At 42.5% G+C, this 19,378-nt stretch overlaps 1 pseudogene; it reads left to right on the top strand.

Annotated features, from left to right (window-relative positions):
- The first annotated feature begins 4,140 nt into the window (after positions 1 to 4,140).
- Positions 4,141 to 5,721, top strand: LOC132419462 (spermatogenesis-associated protein 2 pseudogene; annotated as a pseudogene).
- The last annotated feature ends 13,657 nt before the right edge of the window (positions 5,722 to 19,378 follow it).

The raw sequence follows: 19,378 nt of genomic DNA, 5'->3' as shown, positions 1-19,378 counted from the left end.
TGAAGAAAACCAATGCCATCTCTATTTCCATACAAATTAACTTCAGAGGATCTTATAGTTCTCCCAAACAGTTCTTGCACGGCTGGCTTGAGTAGTGTCTGCATTTCCCTGTCCTACAGCTGCCTCCATCTGGAATTTAATATGCACTCATCTCTTTTCCATTCCAGGAGGGATATGTAATGAAAATCTCCATATTAGTCATCAGCTGTCAACACTGACAAATTTCAATTACCATCCTCTGGTAGCAGTTCACACTAGAGAAGGAAATCAGGATGGCACACTGGGATAGAATACTTGTGACAGATCTATTTTAATTGCCTTTCTTATCCACATTTAGCCTCTATCATTTTGACAGGAGAAAGAAACAGAGGAGGTAACTTTTTCTGCCAGTGATAAAGCAGGGTGGGATGGGGAAATAAGCTTCTAGGAAGAGACTGGGTAACACGTACCAACATATAGACTGGCGTTGATTGCTGGGGGTGCTTTCCTTTCACTGTGAGGCCTGTGGTGGTAACTTTCTGCTTATCAAAATACTTTGCATTTAATCAGCTGCCTGGTTGGATGCTCCTGCTGGTCGTCCATAAATTATTCATCAATTAAAAAGACTTGGCATGATCTTTTTTTTTTTGCCTCATTTTCTGAGAGATGAATTTTCAAGAGCCCATAGCGGTAGTTTCCCTTAGTGAGTTCTCACTTCTTCTCATTCCTTGCAACAGTACTGTTCATTTAGCCTTTTGGTTGCAGCTTGATGGTTGCATCAGAGGCTACCTCTGCAGTGATGGATCATGTTGAGTTGTGCTATTTTGCTCTTGCTTCGTTCTTTTTCTTTAATCCGGATGGATCTAAGTGCTTTTCTCAAAATAAGGAGAAAATGTTTTTCTCTAATAAAACATGTCAAAAAATCATTTAAGGCCTCTGGGTTTTCACAGACCCATTTCTCATGGGATTTTTCACTGTGGGTTCTATTCCCTCGGTGACCTGGTTTCTGTTATGATCCAGTCAAAATGAAATTAAGGTATCTTTCTGTAATAACAATTTGCTAATATTTATTGGCCCTAGCTATACTTCATGTTTGGATTACAATAGGTAACTTATGTTAATCATCAGAAACCCCTATGAAGTAGATACTGTTATTATCCATTTGTTGCAGATGAGAAATAAGCTCAGAGGTTTTTAAGTAGCTCTCTCATGGTTACACAGCTAGAAAATAGTGAACCTGGGATTCATTCTCAGGGAGTCAGACTCCAGAATCTGATTCCCAGTTTCTGTGCTGCACTACGCGTTGGGAGCTCATGTCTGCAATGTTTTATTAACCGTTTTAGTCATTATTACTGCCCTGCAGAAGAATAGCATCCTCCTGGGGACTTACAAATTCATTATTGTTTTGAAAACTAGAAAGAAAGGATAATGTGGTTTCACCTATCTCAGGAAAAGACCAAAACAGCTAAGCTAGAGAATTAACGGCCAGAGACAAGGACAATAGTTAGATTTGAAAAAATTAGTAAAGGAGTTGACTAAGGCATTTCTGAGTTTAGGAAAGAGTAACACCGGGAGTGAAAATGGAGCCAGATGGACCCAAACGGGTCTATCCATGACTTCTCTGTAGTCTTTTCTAGATATGGAACCACAGCGTTAGCCTGGATTCTTTCTCTCTTCTATCCCCTCTTTTCTCCATTAAGTTTTTGTTCAGGCTGGATCCAGAGTATTCTAAGAGTTGTATTCACACAGTTATATGATAAGGGAAGACATGTCACTTCTTAATTCTAATCCTTAAACTAATGCAACAAAAACTGTGCAAACTGCTATGCAAATTAGCATAGTCCTCCTGAATCTTCAGGGTGTCAAATGGATGTTCCTTTCACCAGGACTCTGAGAAACAAGTTATGAGTAAGGTGTTAATGAAGTTTCAATTTTGAGAAGGCAGTTAAGACAGGAGAGAGAGCATGCGGAGCTGTGGATGCCTGGCCCAGAAGGAGGCAAATGACAATCATTATAAATCATAGTGGAATTGAGAGGGGTTAAAGAGGTAATTAAAATCTTTCTTCTGAATAGAGATTGCAACCTTAAAGTTGAAAGAATGGCCTTGGTGGAATTTAATAGAACTCTTCCTAATTATTAAAAGGATAAACCCCATCATTTGATAGTGTTCCTTTTTAAATGCAAGCAAATCAAAACCACCCCGGGGCATGTGAATTACTGTGCTCATTTATAAACTATAAAGTGCCTTATATTTAAGAGAATGCATATGACAAGCTGAAGACAAATCTATGAATATATTTAGATTTGCTAGTGCCAAAATTTCTTACACTTTTTTAGGAAGTATCTCAAATGAGATATAATGCAGCTCTGGAAATATCAGGACTCATTTAATGCTTGCTGCTTGGTATAATCAAGGAGTCTGTGTAAAGTAGGATTGTCTTTAGAAAGATTAGTATGTTAGCACAGATTTGAGTTATAAATGTCATAGTTATCCCTGCCCCCGTGTGTATGACACATATATCGTGTAGCTTTCCAGCACCTGACATATAAGTCTTGGGGAGGGGCTTACATTTATTGCATATGTATTATATATTAGGAAATGTTTGGTCTCTGAAAATTATTTTATTGAACTCTCCAAGCAGTTTTGTCCATAAGGCTTCATTAGTACTGTTATACATATGAGGAAACTGAGACTCGGAGAACTGAAGTCAGATAGCCACAGGTCATAAGACTGTAACTGTAAAAGCTGAGTTTGAATTCAAGGTCACTGGCCTTTAAAGTAAATACTTTCTATTATTATATCCTGCTGTCTTCTAGAATAATATAGGTACTTCCTGTATATAGTAGGTGCTTAATAAATCTTTGTCATATGAATTCTAAGAATCAATCCATATGCACTCAATGGATTTGAAATTTTATTAAGAGAAAAAGCGGAATAAAGTACAATTAAAAGCAACATGTAAATATTATTAAAATGATAGATGTAAACATATAGATATGATAACGTTTATAGAAACTCAGAAATTGCTACTCTTGAAGTATAGTATTTATCAAGGGACTCTTCTCTGAGAAGAAAACTTTGCTTTTTTAAAATGTGCAATTCCTGAATAAAACTTCCTCTCCACATGTTCTTACCAGTCCTTTCAGAAAAACATATTATTTTTCAATATTACCTACTAGAAGGTGCCTAAAAGCCTACTTATCCTGCAGTAGTTTTATCTCAGCACATTTTCCTTTCAGTAATAAGGTAAATTAAGACCACCTTCAGGTGATTTTTTTTTTTTTTTTGACAGAGTACACAGGCAACCATAAAGTTCCCCCAGTGAAAATGTCCTCAAGTGAAATGCTCTCCTTAGGTCCTCAAGAAAATTTTAGGACTGGCAGCGTGTCCTCAAGAATAAATATCATTTAAGTAAGGCATGCTTGACCTTGAGAAGCAGCTGGGGATTCTGAAGATCAAGCCGTGTGACTTCGCAAAGGCCACAATCAATTAATTGCTGACTGTGTGTTGACTGTATCTTTGTGAGTCCTGAAAAAAAAAAAAAAGACAGAAGTAGATTTTGGCTTAGTTTATTTGGTTAGAAGGGCCCCTGAAGACCAGTTTGGATGACACAAAAGTCAAGCCACTTTGGGATGATTTGATTAAGGTGCTTCAGTTGGCATCTACATAATGTAAAGTGAATTCCATCAAATTGCGGGGAAGCAGGGCTTCCCTGGTGGCACAGTGGTTGAGAATCTGCCTGCGAGCGGGCCTTTAGGCCCCAAAGCGGGACTCCACGGCCTCTCTGCTCACTCTTCTGTCTTCTGCTTCTTCCTCCGCCGCCACAGGCCAGCCCAGGGCGTAGCCGCGGCTGGGCCTCCCTTTGGACCCGCCTCCGAGAGACATCACTTCCTGGTTGAGTGTTTCCGGGTCGCCGCGGCCCCGGGCTACTGGTCTCTGTTCTCTGCAGCCGGCCAGAGCTGCGAGAGCCCAGCCGGGCCTGGTTTCGGTGGCGGCCGTGGCTCCTTCTTGCTCCCCTCGGCCGGGGCGTCCTCGGCGGCAGTGCCGGGAGCACTCTGCTGGTCCAGGCAGGCGACATATCAATGCTTTTAGCAATGTCCCTGCCTCTATCTCAGAAGCCATGGAGGAAATAAGGTAGCCCCGTCCTTGGATCGGATCGGATGGGGAAGCCCAGTTCAATGGATGCAAAATATAAGGATGACTTATTTTGGAAGTACATGCAGTTTCATGAAGGCAAAGTGGACACCACCCCCAGCAAGCAGCAGCCTGGCAGTGATGAGTCCCTGCGGGTGGCAGCCTCGACCCTGCTCAGCCTGCACAAGGTGGATCCCTTCTATCGATTCCGGCTGATCCAGTTCTATAAGGTGGTGGAGAGCTCTCTGCGCTCACTGAGCTCCTCCAGTCTGCGGGCTCTGCACTGTGCCTTCAGTGTGCTCGAAACAGTGGGTGTCAACCTTTTCCTCTACCCGTGGAAGAAGGAATTCAGAAGCATCAAGACCTACACGGGCCCCTTTGTTTATTACGTCAAGTCCACATTACTGGAAGAGGACATCCGAGCCATCCTGAATTACATGGGCTACGTGCTCAAGTTGGGGACTGCGCACAAGCTCAAAGAGCTGGTAGAGACCCTCCAAGTGAAGATGGTCTCCTTTGAACTCTTTCTGGCCAAGGTGGAGTGTGAACAGATGCTGGAAATCCACTCCCAAGTGAAGGACAAAGGCTACTCTGAGCTGGACGTGGTGAGCGAGCGTAAGAGCAGCGCGGAGGACGTGCGAGGCTGCTCAGATGCCCTGCGGCGGCGGGCCGAGGGCCGGGAGCACCTGACAACCTCCATGGCCCGCTTAGTGCTCCAGAAGTTGGCCAGCGAGCGGGCAGCCAAGGACTACTACAAACCCCATGTGACCAAGCCCTCAAGGTCGGTGGACACCTATGACAATTACTGGGAGAGCCGGAAGCCGCCCCTGAAGACCTCGTTGAGGTTGCGGAAGGAGCCTGTGGCAGCAGACTTGGGGGACGACCTCAAGGACAAGATCATCCGCCCGTTCCTCTCGCTCCTGACCATGTCCAGCTCCCCCCACGGCAGCCCGGATGACCTGCCATCCCCCTCCCCCAACAATGGCCTTGGCTTGCTGCGTGGCACGTACTTCTCCGCTCAGGAGAATGTGGATCTGTACACAGACTCGGAGCCCAGGGCCACGTACCGGAGGCAGGATGCCCTGCGGCCAGATGTCTGGCTGGTCAGAAATGACGCCCACCCCATCTACCACAAGCGCTCGCCCCCCGCCAAAGAGTCCGCCCTCTCCAAGTGCCAAAACTGCGGTCTGTCCTGCAGCTCCTCCCTCTGCCAGCGCTGCGACAGCCTGCTCACCTGCTCCCCGCCCTCCAAGCCCGGCGGCTTCCCCAGCAAGGCCTCCGTCCACGACAGCCTGGCCTATGGGTCATCTCTGCGGGAGAAGTATGCAGGCCAGACGCAGAGCCTCGACCAGCCGCAGGGCCTCGACCAGCCGCTGCACCTCCACTTGAAATCCAAGCCCTCCCCTGCAGCCGCCTCCCTCTGTGGCTTCTGTGACCTCCCGGGGGCCGCCAACACCTGCACGCAGTGTTCGAAAGCCTCCTGCGACGCCTGCCTCAGCACCTACCATTACGACCCCTGCTGCAAAAAGAGCGAGCTGCACAAGTTCATGCCCAACAACCAGCTGAACTACAAGTCCGCCCAGTTCTCCCATCTCGTGTACAGATAGACTCGACCTTGCACCTCCCTGCTACAAGGGCTACACCACTGACCTTTCTGGTTTCATGGGGAAGAAATGTTAAGGCGTTGATCCCAGAAGCACAGGCCTGCACTTGACCATTTGGTTGTGGGGGGGGGGGGATCCTGTGGCCTGCTGTCCCACGTGGGAGTTCCCGTATCGACTCAGATATGTCAGCTGATGGCTGCTTTGCCGCCTGGCAAGAGAGACGGGTGGCACTTGCATTCAGATTCATTTTTGCTAATCACTCCCTGTTCCGTTCTTTTGTTTTTGTCTCTCAAAGAGGATCTCTATCTCTGGGACTCTTGCCATGCCGACTGCTCCCTCGGCAAAGCCAACTTGGACTGGGAAGGGCCCTCCAGGTCCCCTCCAAACGCCCACCTGATGTGGTGAGCTAGAGACCTGTTGGCTTGTGAAATGAGCCCTCCTGCCACACTGGGCCTCATCCACTGGCTCAACCCTCCACCACAATTTCCCAAACACGAGGATCCCCGGCGGCAGCCCCCCCACCCAACTTCACTGCCTCTCCACGAATCGAAGGTGACCCGAGTCCAGGATTCGCTTAATGTCATCCTGTTGCCTCCACAGCTCAGTTCAGCCTTGGGGTTTGTGAAGTTGGCTCTAGCGCTCTGAAGAGTGGACCTTCCACACTGGGACTGACTTTTCCCCCCTTTCTGTTGTTTTCACATGCCTCTCTTACTTTACTGTAAATAGATATTTTTGAGATTTATTTTTAAATAAATATTCAACTTGCTGTATGTTTCAAAGTGGTTTAAACATTAACGATGTAGCTATTTATAAAAATGCCCCGGGTTCTTTAGTCTTCCAGGGGAGGGGCTCATGCCCTTCCACCTTGTATCCTCCACTCGCCACAGCCCGAGGGTAGAGTGGAGATTGCAGGGGCAGAGGAGGAACAGAGACTATGTCCCCTGAGTTGGTGGAGGGCCAATGTCTTCCCTACAATACATTTCTAACACCTACCTCCAGTGTGCACTTAGGGGGTTAGTCCGGGCCGAGAGGTCTGTGCGCCTGCAGACTGTGACAACCTAGTGACAATTCAGGAACCTCACCCTGTGGATCTCTGGCCTGGTCTTTGCCGCTTGCTGAGTGTGAACCTTGCACTCCAAACTTCTTGAGTCTCAATTCAGAAGGAAAATCGTTTGGGATTCCCACCACTCCTCTATCTCAGTCCTCTTCTCTTCCTTCACCTGTTTCCCAGGATTCCTCTACAACATTTGTGACCTTTTTGCGCTAAAAGTGGGCAGGAGCCGGCATGCGCCCATCAGACAGATGTGTCCTGAGATTCTTAGCCGAGCCTCAGTGCTTCTAAACCCAAAGGCCTCTTAAACTCCTCATGTGAATTGCTGACCCCGGATTTCCTTTTGGGGTGCAGAGCAGGAGTGGGGCAAGAATTTGAAAATAAATCTGCTTCCGTGTGAACTAACGGTATATTTTAGCCATAGTGTTTGTGATGTACAGAACGTTGTAGGAATTTACATGCAGTGGGTTTTCTGATAGAAGGAGGTATTCAGCTCTTGAGCAGATTTAAATCTGGCGGAATCCTGAGGCCACTGTGAATTTGCTGATGTTCTTCCAACTCAGTTGCGTGATTTTAAGGTTTTCAAAATCTTCTATGGCTCTTTTTCTATATATCTAGTAGATCACGTGTAGATATTCAATGTGTATATAAAGCTGAATTTCAACCAACTTTATTACTAAGACCCACCCATTCTGGGGCATTCATCTCTGATGTTCTTCCTTTTCACGTTTCAGAAGTGGCCGTGCCTGTCCCAGTCCTGAGTTTTCTAGTTTTCCATTTCCAGACTGCTCTAGCACTACACTAACTCTTTTAACCAACCGTGATGCCACGTAACTTACACAGCAGACAAAAGTAGGAATAACTAACTTGTCCTGGAAGAGAAAGGCCAGTGTGTGTTATCATCACAGAAATACTGTGTTCGTGGACTGGAATAGGAGATGCTGTGAGCATGCTCCTCCTTGTTGTGTATCTTATTGTATGAGGTTGCTGTGACTGAGATAAATACACGCTAATTTTAAAAAGCAGATGTTTTGCATTTGATTTCTACCAAGAGTTGAAATGTTGAGAGATGATTTAAAAAGAATAAATTAAATAAAGTGTCTTCCATTGTTAAAAAAAAATAAAGAAAAAAAAAGAATCTGCCTGCCAGTGCAGGGGACAGAGGTTCAAGCCCTGGTCCAGAAAGATGCCACATGCTGTGGAGCAACTAAGGCCGTGCACCACAACTACTGAGCCTGCACTCTAGAGTCCGTGAGCCACAACTACTGGAGCTCGCATGCCTAGAGCCTGTGCTCTGCAACAAGAGAAACCACCGCAATGAGAAGCCCATGCACTGCAACGAAGAGTAACCCCCGCTTGCCGCAACTAGAGAAAGGCCGCGCGGAGCAACAAAGACCCAACACAGCCAAAAATAAATAAATAAAAATAAATAAATCTATGAAAAAAAATATTGCAGGGGAGCATGTTACCTTTAATTCCTGCCCCGTACTCTTCATTACTATATGAAAAAGTCTTTTCATCTCATTTTAGATTATTTCCAAATCATATTCCAGGTGCTCTCACTTTCTTACTTGTTCCTTCAAACTTTTATTTCCTAATTGGAGGTTTTGAGGCAGCTAAAATAAATTGAAAAATTATAGCATGAAAAAATATTCAATATTTAGTTAATGAATATGTGTAAAACACTTACAAAGGCTTTATATATTATTTCACTTAATCCGATGAGTTAGTTACTCTACCATCCATATTTTGCAGATAAGAAAACTGAGTCGGGGCTTCCCTGGTGGCGCAGTGGTTGAGAGTCCACCTGCCGATGCAGGGGACACGGGTTCGTGCCCCAGTCAGGGAAGATCCCACATGCCGCGGAGCGGCTGGGCCTGTGAGCCATGGCCACTGAGCCTGCGCGTCCGGAGCCTGTGCTCCGCAATGGGAGAGGCCACAACAGTGAGAGGCCCGTGTACCGCAAAAAAAAAAAAAAAAAAAAAAGAAAGAAAACAGTCTCAAAAGCTTGAAAGAAATTTTCCACGGTTACACTTGTAATAAAAGGTGAATTCAAGTTTCAAACTAAGACCTGTAGTTTTTCAACATCCATGCTTATCCTATGACTCTGTGTTATCATCCTTCAGTTTAGGTAGGAAAGCTGTAACCTCACATTAATTGTCTCTTTTATCATGTTTCATCTACTTGTATTCATTCACGTAACAACCATTTATTGAGAGACTAATATATGCAGGTTATTGAAGACTGATACAAGGCACAATGTCCTCTCTTCAATTTTTTTCTTTTTTTGCAAAAGCTGAAATTTGGTGTGAAATATCATTATGATCCTTTTTAACATCACTTATTCAATGATATTTTATTTCATTTATTGATCCAAGACAAGCCAATATCCCTTGTCATCTGGTAATGAGCACTTAAAGCATGAAGATCCCTGCTCTTGTCCACTTAAGCCAGCATTTCACACTGAGCTACTCAGTTTCTCTGCATCTCTTTTTGTCCCTGTCTTGCTCTTTTCTGTGACTCTTCTCATTTTAGTTTTTTGGCCTTGATATTCTTTGGACTGATGTTCAAAAAATACTTCTACTCTCAGATAAGCAAACACGATAATCAGAATGATTTTACCTCTCTTTTTGTCCCTCACACACAGATGTTCAACAAGAATAACAAAGCAGTTAATGTTTTATACTGGTCTTTAAGTTCAAGTGAAATTTTTTCGTATTTCATAGGGATTTCTGGATTCAATATCTTCTTATGTCAACAGCAAAATCTCAGTTTTTTTGGGTACTATACGTTCCCTCTATTACGATAGTTAGATTGCCTTGCTACACTTGTATATCTCTATTTCTACCACTATGTTGTATACTCTTTATAATCAAGAATTCGTTATGGTTGTCACCACATCCAGGCTTAGCACAAGGCCAAAGAGCAGACACTCAATAAAGATGACTGGTCCAATTTCCTTAACTAATAAATGTATGAACCTTTGCATTGGAGACACATCGATGAACTAAGTCAGACAAGGTCCCTACCCTTATGGGGTTTATGACCTTGAATTTATTTCAGAAAGAGTAGACAGAAGAGAGGGAAAAAATGAGGAAAGATAATCTAATACTATATGAGTAACTGCAGTGTGTGAAGTAATGTTAGCTATCTTATGTTTGCTGCCCCACTTAATGTTTTAGTGGGGCAGGAAATAAATCAATCTTTCATCACAAAGGCAGTAAATCAGTCTTTCCTAAACGTTTGTGTTACATCCTAATAGGAAAATAAACCTAAGTCATCAACCTTTCTGGAGCATGATCATTTGGTAGTTGTTACTTCTGGGAGTCCTTTTCCTTCAGCAAAGGTAGAAACTGGATTTACTGTTGTTGTCACATTTGGGTTCATCATTGTGAATAATAAGCGTGTCACTTTTTTTCTCTACTGATCTTCTCATCCTTCGGGCATTTGTTGGTAATAACTCACTACTCTGTTGTATTTATTTTAAGAAAATAAACTTATAACCATGGATCTATAAAACTGCTTTTCCCCTGTCATATCACAGTGTGGGGGCCAGGTGGGAGAAGTAAGTGGGCTTAACATAGCTATCAAAATGAGAGTTTTGTACTTGTTGTTGAGGCTACTTTCTTGAACTGAAAGATGATTTCTATTTGTTTTCTCTACACACTGTATATTTTAGAGCTAGGGGTTGGTGGAGACTAACTTGCAGGAAGAACACCTCCAGAAACTATATGCGTATATTCATTTGACCTAAGGGGTTGAAATAGCTTTTTAACCATTTACCGGGAGTCAAGGCCTTACATCAAGGTTAGAAGCATAGTTGGAAACTAAAAGGCACTTTCCCTAGGAAATGAGACAGAACGCATTTTAAAGAAAGAAACAATTGTGTCAGGTTAACCCAACTGTAGTAGTGTGATTAAATCTGGGAGATGGGAGCCCCAAACCAGGCCTGATGGAAAGTGTAATACCAGCTATCGTAAAGTTCTCACAGCAATTGGAGACAAAATGACAAGCGTCTGTTTGTAGATAAAAGAGATTAACATGGAATCTCAGGACTTTGATCACAGAATCTAAAGGAGCTAGATATTGGTTGGGTTTACAAACAATCACAAGAGCCCAAACTCTGCTTAAGTAGAGTGGATGGGAAGAGAGGAAAAATTACCTGTTTTATTCAAAAGGGAAGATCAAAGACTCTAAGAAGATGATTTAAAATCATCAATATTGGTCAAAGGGTACAAACTTCCAGATAAACAAGTTCTGGGGACCTAATGTACAGTGTGGTGGTTATAGCTAATGATACTGTTACAGGGGCTACACCAAACTAAAAATCTTCTGTACAGCAAAGTAAAGTATCAACAAAATGAAAAGGCAACCTAACACGTTTTGCAATTCTAAAATTGTATTGGGTAGAGTATCCTAGTTTGCATATTTTCTCCTTTCAGCTCTTTGAATATATTATGCCACTCCCTTCTGTGCTTCCTGTACTTAGGTATTTCTTTCTTTCTTTAGGTTTGGGACATTTTCAGCTATTATTTCATCAAATACATTTTTGACCATTTTCTCTTTCTGTTCTTCTGGGACACCTATCATGCAAATGTTGGTATGCTTAATGTTACCTGAGAGGTCTCTTAAACTGTTCTCATATTTTTATATTTGTTTTCCTTTTTGCTGTTCTCTTTGGGTGATTTCCATTATTCTGTCTTCCAGATCATTTATGTGTTCTTCTGTATCACTTATTCTGCTATTCATTCTTTTTAGTGTGTCTTTCATTTCAATTATTGTGTTCTTCAGTTCTGACTTATAAAAAAATGTTTACTAGTTTCTTATTAAAATTCTCACTTTGTTCATCTTTTCCTTTTCCTAATTCATTTAGAGTTGTTATTACTTTTGCTTCAAATTATTTATCTGGTAAATTGTCTATTTCTGTTACATTTTATTTTTTTTCCAGTGGTTTTCTCTTGCTCTTTCAGTTGAGTCCAGTTCCTCTGTCTTCTCATTTTACTTAATTTCTCTGTCTCTTTAAATTTAGGTGAAACAGTTACCTATTGTCATCCTGAAGGTTTCTCCTTATGTGGGAGCATCCCTATACAGTCTTTGTGTACTCAGTCACTTTGGCAGGAGAGCTGGATTTGATGTGAACACAAGTCCCTTCTTTCCCCAGGGTGTGCTGTCCGCTACCACCTTGGTAGAAGGTGGGGCTGGAGATGGAGGGGCTAGGGCTGGAGCCAAGTGTAAGGCAGGGTTTCCCCTCTGCTCAGTGGCTCTTGCCACCCTATCGGAGATGGTGTAGTATCTCCAGTTCCTGGAGCATAAGCCCAGAGGATTGGGTCTGAGCTGGCTCTGTTCCTTTTAAGTGTGTGTTCTCCCCTCTCTCTGCATCAACACCCTTGCGCCAGAGGGGAATAGTGCTGGAACAAGAGGGGTCTGTGCAGGTTGTCTGCTTGTGATGGGGCATGGGCTGTGGCAGGCCAGCCCCAGACAGAGGTCTGGGCTGCTTCTGATGAGCTGTCTGTGTCAGCACCAGTAATGGCTGCCCCTGTCCCACTTAAACTCAGCTTTGGGCCAGAGTATCCTTTGTCCCTCACAGCTATCACTCCCCTCCGTTTCTGCCACCCCCACCCTGATGTTGAGTCAAGCTGCTGGGCAGACAGGGCCTGTGCAGGCTCTCAGTGTGTATTGGGGTATGGGCTGTGGTGGTCCGGTTGCTGACAGAGATCGGGACCATTTCCAATGTGCTACCTGTGTAAGTGCCAGAAGTGGCTGTCCCCATCCCACTCAGACACCACTTTGGGTCTTGGCTGCCTGTTTATTTCACAGCCAAGCATTTTGCTTGCTTGTGGCAGCCCTAGCTCCAATGTGGAGCTGCAGTGTGATGTAAGCAGGGCTGGAATGTTCACCCGGCTCAGGCTGGGGCATGCACTGAGACAGTAGTGGGAAACCAGGCAGCCTCTCAAGCTGCTTTCAATCTGCCCTCTCTGCCCTGCTTTGGGAGCAAGTCGGTGCATGTGTGCTCCTCACACGTGAAGTCAAGGCTTTTCAGTTTTCCTCTTGGTCCCACTGGCCCTCCAACCAGCCAAGGGGGCTCCTCTTCCCTTTGTCAGAACCCAGAACTAGGGCACCCAATATGTGGCCTGAACCGTTCACTCCCCAGGGCAGATCTCCACCTGTGTTATCTCCTCTTTCCTCTGAGTCCCCTCCTAGGGGCACAGGTTCTGACCTGATTGCTTCTCTTCCCTCCCTACCTGATTCTGTGTGGATATTTCTTACAGTCTTGGTTGTACAGGAGTCCTTCTGCCAGTTGCCAATTAGTTTTCAGTGAAAAATGTCCACATGCAGATGTATTTTTCGTGTGTTTGTGCGGGGAGGTGAGGTCCAAGTCTTCCTATTTTGCCATCTTGATCGATCACTCTAATTTATCTTCAGTGAGAAAATAATGGATGTTACAGGGTAGCAGCTGGGGCTATAAGTCCATTATACTCCCTGTGGCTGCAGATCAGAGAGGTACATGCCCATAGCCCCCATACTCATGGACCCCAGGGTGAATCCTTGGCTTAAGGAAAAGTAGAAGTTATGATCAGAGAGATAATTTTTACAAGATGATTATCAAACCTACGCCTCTGATTTAATATGAAGATAATGACTTAAAATGAGTTAGACCCCAGCTATTAGTACAGAAGCTATTTCAAATCTAAATGTACCAAGGATTCTGTCAATGGTTGATACCATTCATTTGTTAGTACCTATTCTGAGCTAGATATGATACTAAGCAATTCATATTAATTAATTAACTGTGAGGTATTATGATATTCAACTTCATAGTTCAGAAAACTGAGTAAATTGCCCATTTATCTAGAAACACAAATATAAATTTTAATGCTTTTATTTTTTTTTAGCATATAAATTTCTACATATAAATCTCTACATTACCAGTGGTTGCAACCAGTGATCTTGAGATCACAATCTTCTAGAGAAGGAAAGATGGACTTTGGGCAGGAAGGTTAGCCTCCTCTTTGTGACAAAGTCCTCTTCCCTAGTCTATGAGAAATTATTTCTATTTCTTTCTATCTTGCTTAGCAGGAATGTAGTTGAGGGAGAAGAAAGCAGAACACAAAACTGAGGTAGGAAACAAAACTTATCCTAACGTTGAAAGAGAATAAGGCCACAAAACTGAAGACTTAAAAACTGTCTTTGACATAAAAGGGAATTATATGGAAAATCCTTATACACTGATGGTGGTACCATAAGAACAGTGTTCATCTGCAGCAGGAAGGTTTAGGTTAATTATAAGGAAGAGCTCCTTTTCATTCTTATTAATCAAAGAATTGTGTATATACTGAATGTGAATATCTAAAAAGAGGATACAAACAAGATATGTTATTGAGCCTTCCATTTTAGAAGGATGGGTCAGAAATGACCCTTTTGTGTTATTGATACTTTGAAAAAGAACATCCATGTAGTACACTGGCTTTCGAACATCTTTTTATCATACAAAATACATGTATACACACAAACACATAGTTCATAATGACCACGGCTACCTTATTATCTGCAGTACATTCTGTTTTGTCTCTTTTGTTCTATTCATTTTTGTCCTATCCTACTTTCTCGTTAAAGAATGCTAGTCATGGTCAACCCAATTGATTTCACTATCTGCTAATGGCTCACAATTTGAAAAATTGAACCAGTATGTGGTTCAGCCTCCAAAAGACAATTGATTCAATTACAAGAATCATGACACCATTGAAGAAAGAGGGAAGAGATGAAAGAGAGTTTTGTGTCACCTTACCTATCACATAGTTATGGAGTAACTGTACAGTAAGGATTCCTTTTTTAGGGTGAGAGAAGTGATGATTGATTCTATATTGTGTGAGCAATACCAGTTGTTGTTTAGAGAATAGTTTTCAGTGAATGATGATGAATCACAGATATTCTATTCTCTCTATCGCAGGCATCATAGAGAATGCTGAGAATTATATGAAGGTAGCCTGGCCTTGTTTGTAAGAGCTGTTGGATACTTTAACATTAAAAATCAGGGAGCTGCCTTGAAGAGAATGTAGATCAGCTCAGGGCTAGGCTGTAAGATGGCATGAGCCTAAGGCTCAAGGTCTCATGAGTGGTCCATCTTTTCTGACAGATGGACCTAGAAGTTGAACAAGTTAGCCTGGGTCACAGTGATATAGTGGAGTAACATAATTGGCATTGACATAAAAACCTTTATCATGTCAAGCTCAGCTGGTTATTTGTCCAGTGGTTGTTGAGCAAATACTGTGCACTAGATGCTGTTAAATACTGAGCATCCAATGAAAAGAAAACACAGTTTGATCTCAGGGAATCCCACAAAGAAGATCTGCCATGTGGTTATTCCGTTTGCTACTCTCCTCCCTAAATTCACCCACTCCCTTCCCTGTCTGCCCTACTTCCTCACTCAGAGGTTCTCCCTGGGCTCTGAGTCATCTTGCCTTCTGCCTCATAGTTGGGCTTGGCCAAAGTGAGTCACCAGTAGAAGATTGGAAAGTGGGAAGAGAGAAGTCAGGGCTTTTCTTTTCTACTCCCTCCATATCTGGACTGTGCTTTCTGGTGATGCGTGTTTCCTCCATAACTACAGTTCTTGTAGGACGACCCCTTTCCATCGCAAGCTCTCAATGTTACAGTAAAGTTCTCTGCCCTCCTTGCTATTCTGTGCCTTTGGGTGCTAGTGATGCCTCACTGTGACTAATCTTTGCATCCTCATCATCTATTTCTGGTTTCATTAACCTTTCGCACATCTTTGCAAATGTATTGTTAGGTCTCTTGTGTCATTTGAGTACTAGTCTGTGTCTGCTGAGACTCTGACTGTTATAGGAGAAGCCATATATAATATAGGAGCAAAATGGAGGAATATCAGGAGAGGGGAACTCTGCAGTGACATTTTTAGAAATTTTTTTTTTTTTTTTTTGGTACATGCAGTGATGGGGGCAGGGCTGCTGAGAAAGGTTATTTGAGGTAGGTCATTAATAATTGGAATAAGAATGTGTTAGATGAAGTCTTAACAGAACTGAGCCTGACATGATATATTCATTCAGATTTTTACTATTGCGTCTTTTCATTTTTGAATCTTGGCTGAGCTATCTTTCAGTTCAACAAAAATGTTGCCACTTTGGACGTGTTCGTGAGCTCACCTCACATTTATTTACTGGTGAAAAATAATGATGCACTTAAGGGCATGATGTGCTTTTAGGCTGGACACTAGAGTTATGCCTTTGGGGAATATTTTATTTTTAATATAATGTTCACTTTCTCAGAGTACTATATCTTTAAGGCTCATCCTAACTTCATTAAAGACTGAAAAATGAGGACTTGTGCTAATGTATGTAGATGATACAGTTTTCTGTATATTGTTCTATCTACTTTTTGTAATTTTTTAGCTGCTGCAACCTTTTTACCTTGATCCCATTTGACAGGTTGGCTAATTTAGCATGAAGCAGTAGCAAGCAAGATAAAGCTAACTTCTGCACATCCGAGGAAGACAGGGACATGCTGGATGAAACTAAACAAACATGAATCTTTGACCTTCTCCTTTAACTAGCACTCCCGTCCGCTGAGCTCATTATAGGGAAATCTGTTAGCATCCTTCACATGTTGGCAGATGACTGGTACCGAGCACATGCTGCTAGCCCATCAGGGGATCAGGAGAAGCCCAGTTTGTGCATGACCCATCACTGCTAAATAGCAGATTCCTGCAGTTACTTGCATTACACAAAACTGCTTGATGCACATTAAAGAGAAACTTTTTTTGAACCCCATACTCATTAGTTTTTTTCTCCTTAATTCCGTTTTCTGACTTCTGTGGTGAGATTGCCTTCAAGTCTTATCATATGTGCTCACACTCTGAGCAGCTAATGAATATGGATGTTGTTTGGGTGAAAGGGTTGTTGCGTACTTTCTTGAGTAGGGTAAGAAGGGTGAGAATGCATTATTGTTCTCTATATGAAATACCAGTGAGTCATGTGTGAAGATGAGGCATGTCTTGTCTTCATAATTACCCAATCATTAATACCTTATTTAGGAATATCTACAATTCAAATTTACTAAGGCTGTAAATATTGTTTTACAGGCCTAAAATGAATATTAACCAGAGTTTGAGTTAAGTAGAACTAGTTACCCCAAATGAGGTGCTAATACGTCTTTTACAGGAGTCTCATGTGACTGTGAGGGGAGATTGAGGAGTGACTAGATTCGGAATTGAAGCATGTCAACATAATTTGACAGTCTGAACAAGGAAACATTATCCAAGGTCAAGAGATCTTTTATTGTAGAGGATACAGTGAATTGATTCCATTTAGAAGATATTAAACTAGGTAAATCATCAAAATGTAAAAGTTAAGGGAGGGCTTCCATGGTGGCGCAGTAGTTAAGAATCCACCTGCCAGTGCAGGGGACACGGGTTCAAGCCCTGGTCCAGGAAGATCCCGCGTGCCATGGAGCAACTAAGCCCATGCGCCACAACTACTGAGCCTGTGTTCTAGAGCCCGCGAGCCATAACTACTGAGCCTGTGTGCCACAACTACTGAAGCCTGCGTACCTAGAGCCTGTGCTCCACAACAAGAGAAGACACTACAATGAGAAGCCTGCGCACACCAACGAAGAGTAGCCACCACATGCCGCAACTGGAGAAAGCCCGTGCACAGCAGCAAAGGCCCATAGCAGACAAAAATAAATAAATAAATAAAATATTTTTTTAAAAAAAGTTTAAAAGTTAAGGGAAAGCACAAATAGACTTACTTAAGCTAGGTTAGGAATTAGGTGTCCCTCAAAACCCACATGGCATATGACTGCGTTCTAGACTGTGGTATGGAAATAATATGCACCACTAACAGTCTTGGTTTATAATCTTTCATATGAACTCCTCCTTATTCTCATTATGACTGATTGGAATAGAGATAACTTACGGGAAAACTTTGGAAGACATATCCTGAAGATGGCAAAGCTTCCATCCGTTTGTATCTTTGGATGATGTCATTAAAAAAGACTTTTCTGGCCACCTATTTACTTGCCCCATATTTTTACATGAACAATAAATAATCTCCTATTGGCTGACAATATTTGTTAAAGGTGTTAGCTTTACCCTAATGAAAACAAAGTCTGAAAACAATATAGAATATATGGCAGTCACTCATAAACTTTTTACAGGGTCATGAATCCTTCTGAGAACCTTTTGAAAGTTATGGAAAATTTTTCCTTAAAATGTTTGCATTCAGCATTTATGTAACATTTTGCAAATAATTTCCTGAACCTTATGAAGTACATGCCTGGATGTTAAAGATGTTTTAGGATTTCTAAACAATCTTAAAATTCAGGCATGGAGCAGATGATCAGTGGGGGTCATGGGGAAAAGCCAATTGGCATAGGATATTTCAGACTGCATGTTAGAGATTTATATCATTGAAAGATGTAGTTCTGGGTTACCCAAGGAATTGGATTAACAGGCAGGATACCCAACCACTGGTGGTAGAGTTGGGAAGGCTACAGAATCAGTGCCCAGCTTCTGGAATTTTAGAAGAAAAGGTCTGTAATCTATTACCCTTATTGGGTAATTTGTAATGTACACCCAGTATAGTTTATAGATTATGAATAGTCTGGTTTTTTTGTTAATTAGGCCTTTCAGTTGCAAGGAAGAAATACTCATGAAAGTGAACTAAAGTCCTGAGGGTTGATAGTAGGGATACAGATGGCATTAATGGAGAAGGGAGTCTCAGAGATGACAGCAGGTCTTGTGATATCATGTGTTAGAAATTGGTTCTGAATTCAAGGAAGCTGAGAAGCAGATTTTAGTGTCTCTTTATAGAAATAAAACTTTTTTCTTTTTTTGCTCTCTTAAGATGTGATCCATCATGATGTCACTTTGTTCTCCATTTGTCTGTTTGGCTCAGTTTCAGTCACATTCTTTTCCTCCTACTAATGCAATACTCTTCTTATGGTGTAGCAAAAGAGAATTCGGTTCATCTAGTTATTTACAGTCATACACTCCAGACATTTTTTCATACTAGACCATCACATAGGTTGTCGTGCTGTTTAAATATTGATTGTACTTGAGGTACTACTTTGGTGGTACAAGTATCTGAAACTTTGGAGAGGAGGAGATAACATCATATAAAACAGAATTTGTCATCCAGGTCTTAAAGAAGAGCCTACAGAAACTTCTGTCAGTAGAAACTGCCAATGGGAAGCTTCCTAAAGATTAGAAGATAACATGGGCTTCCCTGGTGGTGCAGTGGTTTGAGAGTCTGCCTGCCAATGCAGGGGACACAGGTTCGTGCCCCGGTCTGGGAGGATCCCACATGCTGCGGAGCAGCTAGGCCCGTGAGCCATGGCTGCTGAGCCTGCGCGTCTGGAGCCTGTGCTTCCGCAACGGAAGAGGCCACAACAGTGAGAGGCCCGTGTACTGAAAAAAAAAAAAAAAGAGAAGATAACATGATGTGGCTGGCATCACATTTCTCTCTATTACAGTTATGAATGTGCTTGTAAACCAGTTCTCTGGAAAAGAAGAGTTCTGATTTGCAGTGCTTGCCAGTTTCTGTGGTGTAAATACTCTCACCTTAGCCAATTTCAGCTACCTCTGGTTTTAAAACT

Source organism: Delphinus delphis, chromosome 2 (genome assembly GCF_949987515.2).
Source record: "Delphinus delphis chromosome 2, mDelDel1.2, whole genome shotgun sequence".
Classification (NCBI taxonomy): domain Eukaryota; kingdom Metazoa; phylum Chordata; class Mammalia; order Artiodactyla; family Delphinidae; genus Delphinus; species Delphinus delphis.
Note: the sequence above shows the minus strand (reverse complement) of the source record. Positions and strands in the feature narration are given on the sequence as shown.